The sequence below is a fragment of the Triturus cristatus genome, chromosome 4_1, assembly GCF_964204655.1.
Source record: "Triturus cristatus chromosome 4_1, aTriCri1.1, whole genome shotgun sequence".
In the NCBI taxonomy this organism is placed as follows: domain Eukaryota; kingdom Metazoa; phylum Chordata; class Amphibia; order Caudata; family Salamandridae; genus Triturus; species Triturus cristatus.
In genome coordinates, this window is record NC_140585.1 from 141,196,303 (window position 1) to 141,210,903 (window position 14,601).

The 14,601-nt window shown below is 44.5% G+C and overlaps 3 non-coding genes across 3 annotated transcripts; 1 reads left to right on the forward strand and 2 right to left on the reverse strand.

The window, feature by feature from the left end:
- Positions 1 to 307: 307 nt before the first annotated feature.
- On the reverse strand, positions 308 to 379 carry TRNAE-UUC (transfer RNA glutamic acid (anticodon UUC)). Its single transcript has one exon. It is a non-coding gene; the product is annotated as a tRNA-Glu (tRNA).
- Positions 380 to 1,781: 1,402 nt separating this feature from the next.
- On the reverse strand, positions 1,782 to 1,853 carry TRNAQ-CUG (transfer RNA glutamine (anticodon CUG)). Its single transcript has one exon. It is a non-coding gene; the product is annotated as a tRNA-Gln (tRNA).
- Positions 1,854 to 10,738: 8,885 nt separating this feature from the next.
- Positions 10,739 to 10,810, forward strand: TRNAA-UGC (transfer RNA alanine (anticodon UGC)). Its single transcript has one exon. It is a non-coding gene; the product is annotated as a tRNA-Ala (tRNA).
- Positions 10,811 to 14,601: the final 3,791 nt, after the last annotated feature.

Here is a 14,601-nt window from a genome sequence, read left to right on the forward strand (position 1 = left end):
CGAGACCTATTGGCTATGCCAATGCTTGTTGCATTAGGCCCCATTACACATTGACTACAGTACAGAGGCTACATATGTATCCACAAAGTTTTGGACAGTTACGAAAACACACCGAGAAAGCTTTTAAAAGAAATAAAAAATCAATCGCATATTCCTCTTTTTTGTAGGCGAGGGGGCGGGAGTTATACTTGCTGATCAGAAGTTCTGAAAGGACGAGGAACTAAGAAAGAGACGTCATATTCACACAGCTGTTACACCTTTTCCCAAATTATAGAAAGCACAAAAGTGATTTTAAAAATAGTGGAACTTCCCATACCGGGAGTCGAACCCGGGCCGCCTGGGTGAAAACCAGGAATCCTAACCGCTAGACCATATGGGAGTACATGAGAGAGCTTGCGGAGCTTCTACAACTGAACTATGCATCCCGTGTGGGACACAAAGAATTTCTGACATACTGGACAGTATTGGTGGGGGGGGACAAAAGGCTAAACTTTAACAATAAACGCATCCGGACGTGTTGCAGCATTTCTCTTATTACACACAGAAAGTTGCTAAGATGTTTATGAAGATACATTTTTAAAATGAAAACCTGAACACCCATGGTTACTCAACATAGCTCAGCGCAGTACCCTCTCCTATTGCAACACTGCAGAGAGTGACGCACTGCAACACGAGACCTGCTCAGCCTTGCTGAATCACTGCACACCGACACTCAGTGCAGACACAGCCGTGCAACACTGCACAGTGACGCACTGCAACACGAGACCTGCTCAGCCTTGCTGAATCAGTGCACACCGACACTCAGAGCAGACACAGCCGTGCAACACTGCAGAGTGACGCACTGCAACACGAGACCTGCTCAGCCTTGCTGAATCACTGCACACCGACACTCAGTGCAGACACAGCCGTGCAACACTGCACAGTGACCCACTGCAACACGAGACCTGCTCAGCCTTGCTGAATCACTGCACACCGACACGCAGAGCAGCAGTCAGCAGTGTGACAGTGCAATACTGCACAGGGACCCCCCACGGCCGCACCGCTGAAGTCTGACTGCAGCTCGCTGCACAGTGAGCACCTCTTGAGGGCATCATAGGGCGGTGTCCGCCGCAGGACTGCTCACAGGGGCCGTCAATCCAGCACCCTATAAACATGCAGTACTGCAGACAATAACTCAACAAGACAATGCCAGGTGCAGCACTGCAGTTACCCCTGACACAACATAGCACAATGATCCTGTCTGCAGCACTCAACATCGATTCCTCACTGCAGCCGTGCGAGTGGCCCTCGCTAAAGAACTAGTGTGGCCCCTGATTACATCACTGCACGGGGACCCTTTCTGCGGCAAAGTGCAGCATTATTCATATGACAAATCCCTGCACCCAAGAAACGCCTGAGAATCTGTGTACGCGATACATACACTTACGGTCGTGAAAAGGGCCCCCCTACTTTTGACAACTGAACCTTTCTCTTTCACTTAATAACGCGCCAACACTCGAAGCATAAGCACTTTAGCAGAGAGCAGGAAGTTACGTGACGCGGGCACCCCTCTTTGGTCCTTTCCTATTGGAGGGGTGAGGAAGGAACGGGCCAATCGGTAGGAGAGGCGCGTGCTTGAGGCCAGATCTCTACACTTGTTTCCTGCCTGCACCATTAACACCGTTTTGTCTTTAACTGATTTCCCCTAAAACTAAGGCCATAAAGAAATACATTGTTTATCTCAGGAATTAATTAAATAAATACATGCAATTAGATTTAAGCATTGAATCAATAAAAATGAAAGGTCCCACCGAGATTTGAACTCGGATCGCTGGATTCAGAGTCCAGAGTGCTAACCATTACACCATGGAACCTACGTATAACCTGCTATAATATGAGTTTCCTTATTCAGAAACTGTCCAGTGTCAGCAAAGTCATAGAGTGGCTTTTGAAATTGACTTTACTTATCATATATAATAGCAATACTGTATTCTTTATCATCAAGAGTCATTTTCAAGGTGAATGTATCACTCTTCAGACATTTACTAAAATGGTAACAAACATTTTTCAAGCCTGGCAGACTGTAGAAACACTAATTTATGAGGTCAAGGTTACAAATTTTCACCTCACTACTGTATTATGCATCTGTCTAACTGCACATTTTTACAGATTTGTGCACACCGATCAGGTTCTTGACTGGAAAAAGCTACCTCAGTTTGCCCTCCATAGTGGACAATTTTCATTGAAAGAAATTAGTGCACTCTCAAGGGAGGGACATCTAATGGATTTTGAGGGCCCCCTGTTCAGCTCATGTTCAGATTAAGCTTGAATTTATGATTCAATTTCATCTCTTTCGCGCCCTCTTTGTCCAGGTCACTGACAGTGCACAGGAGCAATCATCCAAATTCTAAATGTGTCTACATCACTCAGGGATAGTGACATGTTTTCAATATTGTAACACTGCAACAGTTTGCTAATATTACTGCAAATAATTTCTGTGACACCCTCCCATTTGTCCTATTTGAGGTTCTATTGTGATCGAAAATACACCTTTTTTATGGATGTTGAATGAAAAATAAACACAATGACTTTGCAAAATGTATGTAATAGACTCTCACACTTCTTCCACATTAAAAATAAATTACAGGAAAGCAATATTTAAAACAATCTGTTGAAGAAATATTCAAGGTCATCAGGGCAAGACTTTATGCAGAATAGAGCTGGCTCTATCAGGCGGCCCCCTGAAAGGCTGGGGCTCTAGGCCACAGCCCATTTTGTCCATGCCTTAAAACGTCTTTGCTATCAGGGCTCTGAGAGACAACCGGTGGCGCTACTGAGAGAGCTGCCAAAATTTCAAATATCACAAGGGAATAGGGTGAAAAAAAATCACACGGGAATGAGGTGAAAAGAATCCAGAGAGCATAGAGCAGTGAAGTAGTTTTCCTGGGAACAGTGGCGACTGGTGACATTTTAAAGTGGTGGGGTGTAAAAGTTTGAGATGAGTTCTCTATGGCAAACAAGCTTCATAAGGGAGGTTCGTGGAGGTTATCCCCCTGGGAAAATTTTAAAAAAGAATGGGCAAATGGTGCATTTACAAGCAAATTTGAGAAAGCAAAAAGGTTAATAAAGCAATTGGGAAAGTGTGGTTATGACATCAATATACAGATTTCATATGGTACTGACGTTGTTAGCTGCTTATTCAGTTTAACCAGAGAACTTCATAACAGACTTTCAGATAACAATGCAGTGAGTCTGTGAATTAAACATTACTGAGGCCTGCGGAAGGGGTAGTGGTTACACCCAGTCACTCACTCATACAGCCATTCAGGCACACACTCAATCATCCATACATTCACTGACATACCCACTTACACACCCATACAGCCAGTCACACACCCACCCATACAGCCACTGACACACCCACTCAGTCACCAGTGCACAACCACTAAGTCACCCACACAGCTACTCTTTTTTCTTTTTTCAGTGAAAATATATATATGTATATGCGTTCAAAACAACTCCCAGCACTTCCTTCCGGCGAACTGACAGAAACGGACCACCAGGACAGGTAAATGGCAATTTTTCTTTATTATTCCTTACTCCTCATATATATATATCCAAACTCCTCATTCCACTGCTTTCTCCCAGAAAATAGACGAGTGTGGACCCAAATCTGTGCTTCTATTTTAGTTTATTTGTTATACACCACCAGTGAGTCCGCCATGACGCGTTTCGGCCGTCCCTCTGCCTTGATCACATATATATATATATATATATGAAAAAGTTCACCATCCCGTTCTCCGTAGTCTCCAGGAAGATACACAGGTACAGACCACAACGTCCTGCCAAAATTAAATGTTCAGTGCAGACTTTATTCCGTGCACCCTGACATGACGCGTTTCGGTCGCTTTAACACGACCTTGATCATCTGACACGTTATAATCAAGTCTTTCTTTTTAAATGCTTTCACAAAGTACCCTCCTCCTAGAACAGCCAATAACAATACGTAATGAAACTAAACAGCACACTACAATGACCAGGAACACCCAAATTCATAGACATAAATAAAATGTTAGAAACTAAGAAAACAGACTGATAATGTGTATACTATATACATATTATCTGATAATTAAACAAAGAACATTCTTAAAAGGGTCCTGCTCATAAAATCATCATGTAAAATTGTTAATAGCTATACGGGAGGTTGAATAAAAATGAACCACAGTGCTAGTGCTAATAAAGTGTAACCAATGTATATATATAAAAAAAAGGGGTAAAGAGTGTATAATTACCTTTTAAATTATCTATATATATATGAAAAAATGAAGGTTGCCCCAATGAGAAGGTCGCACTTGAAGGGGTTACTGCACACGATCACACCGGCAGCAGCAGTGCCAGTCAGCCCTCAAAGTTTCCAATCGAGACTGCCAGACGCGTTTCGGGTAATTTGCTGCCCTTGTTCACCAGCTCTACAACATCAGGCGGGGACAGCGGATCTATGCAGGAATAGCTTTATTTAAATATGGAGTCCCGCCCACATGTGCGTGAGCAAACAAGGCATCATGGTCGCTGTAGTCTTAACCCATAGCTGCTCTTGACTCTCCATTCCAATAAAACCCGGTTGGGTGCCGCAGATCCCAATGAAGTAGTTCTCACAATGTCATTACCCCAGTGGGTTTGAAAAAATTATAGAGTTACTTGCACTCCTGCCAATATTCACCGGCAATCAGGCCCCCTTCACTCCAGTCAGCGCTCATAGTGCTCGAGCACCGTGGATCCGCCAGGTTGAGGCAGCGGGACCCCCTCGCGACTGGGCTGGCCGCTAAATTTGAAAAAACGAAGGTTGCCCCAATGAGCAGGTCGCACTTGAAGGGGTTACTGCACACAATCACACCGCAGCAGTAGTGCCAGTCAGCCCTCAAAGTTTCCAATCGAGACTGCCAGACGCGTTTCGGGCAATTTGCTGCCCTTGTTCACCAGCTCTACAACATCAGGCGGGGACAGCGGATCTATGCAGGAATAGCTTTATTTAAATATGGAGAACCGCCCACATGGGTGAGAGCAAGCAAAAAAAGTTACCCCTATGTTGGAGGGTCTCTCGGGTAGGTATTGCTCCAAAGGCACGGGCAGCATATATGAACACAGCCCCTCCACTCCTCTCTGCCAATGCTTTTCGGGCCAGTTCCCTTCTTCATGGGAAGTCTGTGTTCGATTAACGGCAAGTGAATCGTTACCAGTAAATACCTTCATTTATTTCCTTGATTATTCAAATGAACTTTCTCAACGAATTATGGAAATGGTAGTCAAACTAAACCCAAATGTGTCGCTGCCATTAAAAACATCATTCAAATTGTTGAGGGGAAACATGGTGCCATACAGAGCTGCTTCCGCAATCATTAGGGCACCTCCTGTTCCATTTCACTGTCCTTATAAGCAGCAAAGGACCCGCTTCAATCATGAGGTGGTACTCCTCTGTGATCAGGGCCGACCACATGTTTGTAAAGAAAAGCGTTACCCCTATGTTGGAGGGACTCGCAAGTAGGTATTGCTCCATGCTCCTATACATGTATACATACATTTTCAATGTGTACCATTATGAACATGCCTGAGAAATATCTTTGTTGTTCCCCAATTTGTAACGCACTTTTACTTAATTTTTGTTATCAGGCAAAATGATAAGTAACACTCTCAGTAGAAAATAACCAGTAATGGCAATCTTTTCCACTCTTTTTCCAGTAATATTGATGTACTTAGGGAATCATAGCCTTTCATTACTTTTTAGGTCTCGCCTGACTCACCCCATGCGCTGGTCTGGCGAGACTTTTTGTGAGGGCGTTAAAAAAATGCTACCATGGCCGGCCTAGAGGTACAGTGCATGTGCGCGGCCGCTTTGATGTTTGATCGGTTCGGTCCTCTTCGCCTCCCGGTGTACTTTCCTTCGTATTCCTGCGCACCCTCCTCTTGCCTTCACGTTCCTCTCTCCTTACATTCTGACTGGCTTCCTCCCATTCCTTCATATTGTACTCTGTTTTCTTGCGCTCTTGCTGTCCTCAATTTCCCTACACATCTTCTAATCTCTGTTTTCATCCTGGCTCTCTTGCTCTCCTGCATTTACCTATCGCTTCCTCTGTCTTTTCATTCTACTGTACTGTCTGTCCCCTTTCCTTTGTATTATTCCTCTACTCTGCATCCATTATGGCTCGCCCTCACTTTAAGTACTCTTCATAGCCAATAGGTCTCGCCTTTGGGACCTTATAAGTGTTTAGTCATGCAACAGTTGCATAACTATATACTTATAAGGTCCCAAAAGCGAGACCTATTGGCTATGCCAATGCTTGTTTTGTTTTCTTATTCCGCCAGACAGGACGCCCGTGGGCTGTGCCTCTCTTCGAGCCAGCACCAGTGAATCATCCTGGACTTTGACAGCTTCCCATCGCCACTATTACTCACATGATGCTGCCTTCCTCCCATAAGGAGCTGTTTGGGGTCCATGCACCTATACATCAAGCCACTCTTCGGGCCATCAGATACTAAACACCACCATTTTACACCACCCTTCTCACTGACTTATTGGTGGCTTTCCACCCATCATCTGTCTTCGCACGGCAAGAAATGAGGGGGATCCAGACGGAACCTGGATCAGGCAGCTATTATGGAGCTGGAACTGGGCTCTGGGCTGCATCTAAGGAAATATGCTGAATTTGTCCTGGTGTACTTTACCGATACCGAGAAACACTCAGCAGTGCCTGAACATTATATGCTTTCTGTTCCGAGCAGCAACATGCAGTCAGTGAAGGGGTTTTCTTATTTTCCCTTCCAGCTCACTCCAAAACAAAAGGTTGATACAAAGGGCCATAAGTTGTCTTCTTGTTTGAATATCATCCTGGCTGGGAGCTTTTTGGAGCCTATCATCAAGATGTCAATGCAAAGGAGGGAATCAAAGGCACCCAGCTTGTTATTGCATCACAGTTACTTAAGAGAAACACTGGAAGCAAGTTTCTCTTTTTGTTCAACCCCTTTATGTAAGCAATATGCATGCACTGTAACAATGGCACTTGTATCAGTCTGTCTGAGTACCTACATAAATGACAAATAAAAATAGCACTTACTCATTTATTTCTTAAATAATTTTTTTATGGCGCAATTATCCTAATGTACGGTGTCCTAGCATTTTACATCACATGCACACACTATATATTGCCAATATATCAAGCATGTGAAAATCAACGTATAGGATCTAGTACACAAGACAATGAGGATTACAAAGTGAGGGAGCCTTACTTTTCCATTGCTGGCAGGCAATATATGTTAAGTTTACATGGCCGGAAGAAAAACAAAGTCAGGATCTAAAACCTCACACATGCTTGGGGTTGTGTGTAGTAACAAGGGTTTATTACTACCCAAAGGGACCCTTTTCAGCAGCCTTATAATAATGATATATTGAGAAAAAACAATAAGGTTCTAAACCCATGCCATGTAGTTTGCGTGCAGGGCTTTGATGTTGGTTCGTGGCTCGTTGTGCTATGCTAGAAGGATTTCAGCTTAGGAACTGCAAGTAACAAAATGATGTCTGTACCAAAAGCAGTAACCCACTTACTTAGCTACATAAAATAAAAATCTGTCGTTTGGATATTACAATGTGCTATGCTGAAGACAATGTAACCCTCCACGGTACTACAGGAGTCAAAACATAGACTAGACAAAATAGATCTCTCCAGCAACAGCGTTAACCACCAAAGTTATCTTCCCCTTATGATCATCTCCTGAGATTTGCTGGGCTCCCATATATCTCTGCTGCAAATGTCTTAACCCCATAATATATTTTAAAATGCCGACTTGTGGCCAATTTCACCAGAACTGACTCAGGGCCTGATTCAGATCTTGGTGGATGGGTTCCTCCGTCACAACAGTGGCGAATATCTCACCGCCCACATACAAATCCTGTAGGATATAATGGGATTTATATTTCTACGATGGGATATCTGTCACCGTGGTGACGCAGTAACCCGTCCGCCTGGATCTAAATCAGTCCCTTACCGTCAAGCTTGTCCTTCTTGCCAATTTTATTGTGGTGCAGTTTTTAAAAAAAAAATGTATGAGCTGCCTGGCTTCCCAGAGTATTTTTTTCCAGTTGCAGTGTTGTGCCCTCACTTTATCCTTGGCTCTCACTCAGAGGTGCAACTAGAGCCAAATTTCGGGGGGTGGGGAGGGGGGGGGGGCCTAAGAAAAAATGTCGGTGGGGGCTGAATCTTTAAGCACTAGGCAGAGTGGAGCTGCAGGGGCTCTTAGAAGGGGTGAAACAACAGCGAGGCCTCATTAACATGCAAATGCTCTTTTAAAGACCTGTGAAGTGCTCGGGTGCGGCTGTGTGTGCCCTGGAAGCTGTCTCAACCGGGCTGCCACACACGAGGGGGGGGGGCTGAAGCCCTTTGAGTCCAATGGGTGTTGGGCGCCTGCTCTCTCTTCCCTTTGCCCACTTCAGTGCCTCTCTGTCCCTTGCTCCTCTCACACTCAGGCTGCGCCCTGCTGTACCTCAGCGTGCCATTGAGGGACGCCACTGCATATGTCCTGGCAGGAGTGGCCGCTTCTCCCACGTTTGACCCCTTGTGTGGCATGGCTTCTCCAACACTGCTGCAGGCTCCCAGCCCAAGACACCCTCTTTTTCGGACCTGGGGGCTCTCACTATCAAATTGTTACTACCCTTCCTCCCCACCTTTCCCCTGGGATCTCCTGAACTCCCATCTCTCCCTCAATGCTCCTCATTCACTCCTCTCTATCTGAGTCTACCTCATCCCCCAGAGTGAGGGCAAATGTGGTGCAGCGCCATTTCGCTGGATGGCACCATGCTCGCGGTAAAGATGCCTCGGTGTACACTGCGCATTTTGAACACGTCACTCAGATTGAAGATTAGGTTTCTTTCTGAGCAAAGCTGAAGGCCTGCAAAGCCTCAGCGCAGTGCAGCCTGAAACATGTGAGCAGCATAAAGCATCTACTGGAAGTGTTGAGAACAAAGAGACATCCGAAGATCTTCCCTTCTGGCCAGCATGCTATATGAAGCCGGCGTTCTCGGGCGGTGCAACTCTCTCCCACCGGATTTTGGCTCAGCCCCCAGTGTGATCACATTCAAAATGGAACTCACAAATCCTCTTATTGGAGAGAAGATTTGGATAAAGGGAGGATTGTTGCTCCACATATACTCTGTTGACCTGAACTCTAACCTGGCTCAAACTGATGGTCCTGGATGTTCTCCTGGAGCTTGTCAGTTCTTTTATGGTGATTGTTCTCCGCTTACTCCTTGCATGATTCTGTGTATTTAGATAAGAACCGTCAGCTCTATCTGTTTTCTTGGTTCTAATCATATGCTTCTGGTTATTTTTCTCCTTTAAGTCCTTCTTGCTCTCTTATGAGTGCTCCAATGGCTCTGGGCCAAGTCGACGCTATACATAATTGCAAAAATAATTAGAACATAGGAAAGTTGAGAGCTCCATTGAGGACAACAGAGTAGCTCTGGGCCTAGAATGGTTAGTATAAGCCCCGAGCTCCACTATTCCAATGACTGTCTGCATGACACTCTCTTTTTAATTTAGAACATTCTACCCTTAGTGGGCGGAATGTTCTAATAGCTTTATAATCCTTCTGCCCAGGCTATACTGGTTTTTAAAGGCCCTGTCCCTTGTTGTAGGACCTAGCCTGCGGATCGGGCCTATACCGTGGGTCCAGAGCCTTTACAAACACGTATAGCCCTGGCACCAGACTTTAAGGCCTCTGTCAGCCGCTGATGGCGGTCCCAAAGAACATCCCTTGAATCTGGGATTCCGATTTGACAAGATAACTAAATGAATATGCTTTTCCTCCGCTGTTCTGTGATCATTTTGTGCATGCTTTTGCTTCCAAGTACCGTATTATTATTTTCTAAAATAATTAAAAACGCATTTGCAAATAAGCCTAGCATTTTAAAGACGTATTTGGTGTGGGGGGGAGGGGGGAAGCAGTCGTGTGCTCGGAGAGACTCAGTAGAGTGCAGTGGGATAAATTACTGACACAAATTTCAGCCTCTATCCTTTCCCCTTCTTCTCTGGGCGCCTTGATGGTAGAACCATACAATTTTAAATTGCTTCTCAGCGGCACAGGTCTCAGTAAATATTATTATTTAATGTGTGATCTTATAGACTCATCCAAAAATATATATTTGTCCATATAAGTAAAAAAGAATCGCCCGAATAGGGACTTGAACCCTAGACCCTCAGATTAAAAGTCTGATGCTCTACCGACTGAGCTATCCGGGCTTCTGAAGACTGATGTCGCCCATTCCAGTCATGTAACAGGGGGAGTGCGCAATATGGATATGAGAACTTCCTGTGATGTATGTTCTTTTTAACTCTTAGTCCTGTCTCTGGAGATGGTTATGCTTCTCTTTAAAGGACATGCAGGAACTGTGGCTTCTCTTCCAGCCCCTCTCACAATCGCTGTTTTACAGTTGGTGTTTTCAGCTCGTGTCTTTCAGACCGCCCACCCCCAAGATCCTTTGCGCGTGTAGCAGAGTGAGTGTGAGAGCTGCATGTTTTCCAGGCGCTTTCCCATACGCTTTACCATTTTAATGTGTTACAATCAAAAAGCGATAACGTGCGGTGGAAATGATGTTGGCAGTGAGGGGGCTCTGTGAGGGCACGATCACTTACAATCGTTCCCACCACACTCACAGCGGAAGAGGTAGGTGGGACAGTTAATCTTCTTCCGGTCCTTCCAGCTGATCTTATATGGGGATGTAGCTCAGTGGTAGAGCGCATGCTTTGCATGTATGAGGCCCCGGGTTCGATCCCCGGCATCTCCATTTCTTTTTCTACGCAAAATGGATTATAATTTATGTATATTTCTGGGTGACGTCGATTTAGCTCGCAGCCATTATCACTAAATGAATTATTATTGATAATAAAACTATTCATAGATATATAGACCGAAACTGATATCCATACAGCTGCATTGGCGCTGGTAATGGCTACAGAAATAAGTAGAAATGTATAAAGATCGCTACCATGTCTGGTTTCACAGTTGCTCAATCACCCGCACAATAATGTTAGAAAACTCAGTTTATATATTCTTTTAATTCAAAAACCGATAAAAATATAGAAACTACAAAAATATGACAATTGAGAGGCAGTGCACAAAAATACAGTCAAAAAAAACTGTGAGAACATGCAGTGAGACAACATAAACATTTCGGGGTTGGCACTGCCGTACAAATTAAATAGGACAACATTCAATGTTATACTTACTTTGCAGAATTTGATTGTGTTAGAGTAGGAACACTCTTCAAACAGATGAAAGAGAAAAAAATAAAATGTTCTTGCACAATCGTAGTTATGTGAGAAAGCAATGGACGTGCTTCTTTCTGGCTCGCACCGTCACGTTCCCAGTTAAGACTGTGTGAAAGCAGTTTAGTAATTTTACGTTAGAATTCGCTTTCAATACATCCTCCTGTGTCGAACACTGACGAGCTTGTATTCACTGTCTTTAAGGATTTGGTATCCACTTAAGGATCTGGTGTCCACAGTCGTCCTAACGGGGGATGTAGCTCAGTGGTAGAGCGCATGCTTCGCATGTATGAGGCCCCGGGTTCAATCCCCGGCATCTCCAGTATTTTTATTAAAAGTGTGCTCTTCCATTTTTTCTCATTTACACTAATAGATCAGATGAATAATTTACTTTTGTTCTTTTAATATGATTTTAATCTGATTTAGCTTTCTTCAAAGACGATCCCAAACTTACAGACAAAGGCAAGGTTCTTGTTGAATTAACTGTGTTGCAACAACTATTTGATCGATGACCCAGGTATCAACACTTCTAGTCTATACAAGCCATCAATAATTAACTCAACCCCGAAGTGTGGCCAGCAGCTAAAGACGGCATCAGTATTTTATTTACACCCAGAGGTGCCAGAGAAACGCAAGGCATCACTAGATTATGTACTCCAAGATGCACCTGATAGACAAGGCATCAATACATTATTTACACCCAGAGAAGCACCTGATAGACAAGGCATCGATACATTATTTACACCCAGAGAAGCACCTGATAGACAAGGCATCGATACATTATTTGCACCCAGAGAAGCACCTGACGGACAAGGCATCGATACATTATTTACACCCAGAGAAGCACCTGGCGGACAAGGCATAGATACATTATTTACACCCAGAGATACACCTGATAGACAAGGTATCGATACATTATTTTCACCCAGAGAAGCACCTGACGGACAAGGCATCGATACATTATTTGCACCCAGAGAAGCACCTGACGGACAAGGCATCGATACATTATTTACACCCAGAGAAGCACCTGACGGACAAGACATAGATACATTATTTACACCCAGAGATACACCTGATAGACAAGGTATCGATACATTATTTGCACCCAGAGATGCACCTGATAGACAAGGCATCGATACATTATTTACACCCAGAGAAGCACCTGACGGACAAGGCATCGATACATTATTTACACCCAGAGAAGCACCTGACGGACAAGGCATAGATACATTATTTACACCCAGAGAAGCACCTGATAGACAAGGCATCGATACATTATTTGCACCCAGAGATGCACCTGATAGACAAGGCATTGATACATTATTTGCACCCAGAGAAGCACCTGACGGACAAGGCATCGATACATTATTTACACCCAGAGATGCACCTGATAGACAAGGCATCAATACATTATTTGCACCCAGAGAAGCACCTGACGGACAAGGCATCGATACATTATTTACACCCAGAGAAACACCTGATAGACAAGGCACCGATACATTATTTACACCCAGAGATACACCTGATAGACAAGGCATCGATACATTATTTGCACCCAGAGATGCACCTGACGGACAAGGCATCGATACATTATTTGCACCCAGAGAAGCACCTGATAGACAAGGCATCAATACATTATTTGCACCTAGAGAAGCACCTGACGGACAAGGCATCGATACATTATTTACACCCAGAGATGTACCTGATAGACAAGGCATCGATACATTATTTACACCCAGAGATACACCTGATAGACAAGGCATCGATACATTATTTGCACCCAGAGAAGCACCTGATAGACAAGGCATCGATACATTATTTGCACCCAGAGAAGCACCTGACGGACAAGGCATCGATACATTATTTACACCCAGAGATGCACCTGATAGACAAGGCATCGATACATTATTTACACCCAGAGATGCACCTGATAGACAAGGCATCGATACATTATTTACACCCAGAGAAGCACCTGACGGATAAGGCATCGATATATTATTTACACCCAGAGATGCACCTGATAGACAAGGCATCAATACATTATTTACACCCAGAGAAGCACCTGACGGACAAGGAATCGATACATTATTTACACCCAGAGAAGCACGTGATAGACAAGGCATCGATACATTATTTACACCCAGAGAAGCACGTGATAGACAAGGCATGGATACATTATTTACACCGAGAGAAGCACCTGTTAGACAAGGCCTCACAGCATAATTTACACCCAGGGCCAGCTCAGCAGAAGAACACAAACCATTCAGACCTCGGCAGCCAGAATCACCCACAACCTTCCACACAGCACACACAGAACACCCATCACACTACACACCCAGAAGCACCACTGGCTCCTGATACACAAATGTGCACAGTTCAATCTCTTTACTCTCATCTTCAAAGCACTACACAACATTGGTGCTGCCTTCCTCAATAGTAACATTACATCACAGCACATAGCATAGCATGACGTAACCTAGCATAGCATAACAATTTTCTACCACAGGCACATTAATCCTCTTAGTTATGTTATGATGAGTTAATCTCGTGACTAGTAGTTAGACCCCGATCGCTGTAGTAAGTGCATAAACTGTCGAGGCTATCTAACCTGTCGATAGCAGGTGCCTTAACCCCATAAGCTATGAATGCAGTTTGTAGCTAATACATTTATCCAAAACAGTTTCACAATTACATTTTTCCTTGTGAGTTTCTTTGGGGGCAGACTTTGCGAAAATGATGCATATGCATGGAATTTTAAAGGCACAACTGTTATCCACTCTGTTTTTCATCACTCTGCGCGTCTGCTCTTCACCCCTTCCTGCACCAGACCCAATATTTTGGACTGTGCCGAGCGGATCTTTTCCTTTTTCAGCTCTGATGAAGATGCAAACGTGTGATTTGTGCTAAACTCTAAGGGGCAGATTTACAAGCCCCTTGCGCCTCATTTACGCCGCCGTTGCGTCACTTTTGTGACGCAGCGGCGGCGCAAATCCTGCGCCATGGTGCGGGGTACTTACAACGTGACGCATCTGGGAGATGCGTCACGTTGTAAAGCCCTGCGCCAGAAGTAGGCGTTCCTGCACGGGGGGGGCGTTCCGTCGCAGGAATACCTTCTAAAAGTGGCTGAGTGAAATCTACAAGATTTCACTCAGTCACTTTTAGGCCCATGCTGCGTCAAAACCCTGCGCCTGCCTGAAGCAGGCGTAAGGATTGACACAGCCTTCACAAGATAGGGCCCCCCAGAGCATTGCTGGAGCTGCGTCGCGCTTGCAACGCAACTCCAGCAATGCGCCACTTTTACGGCACAGAT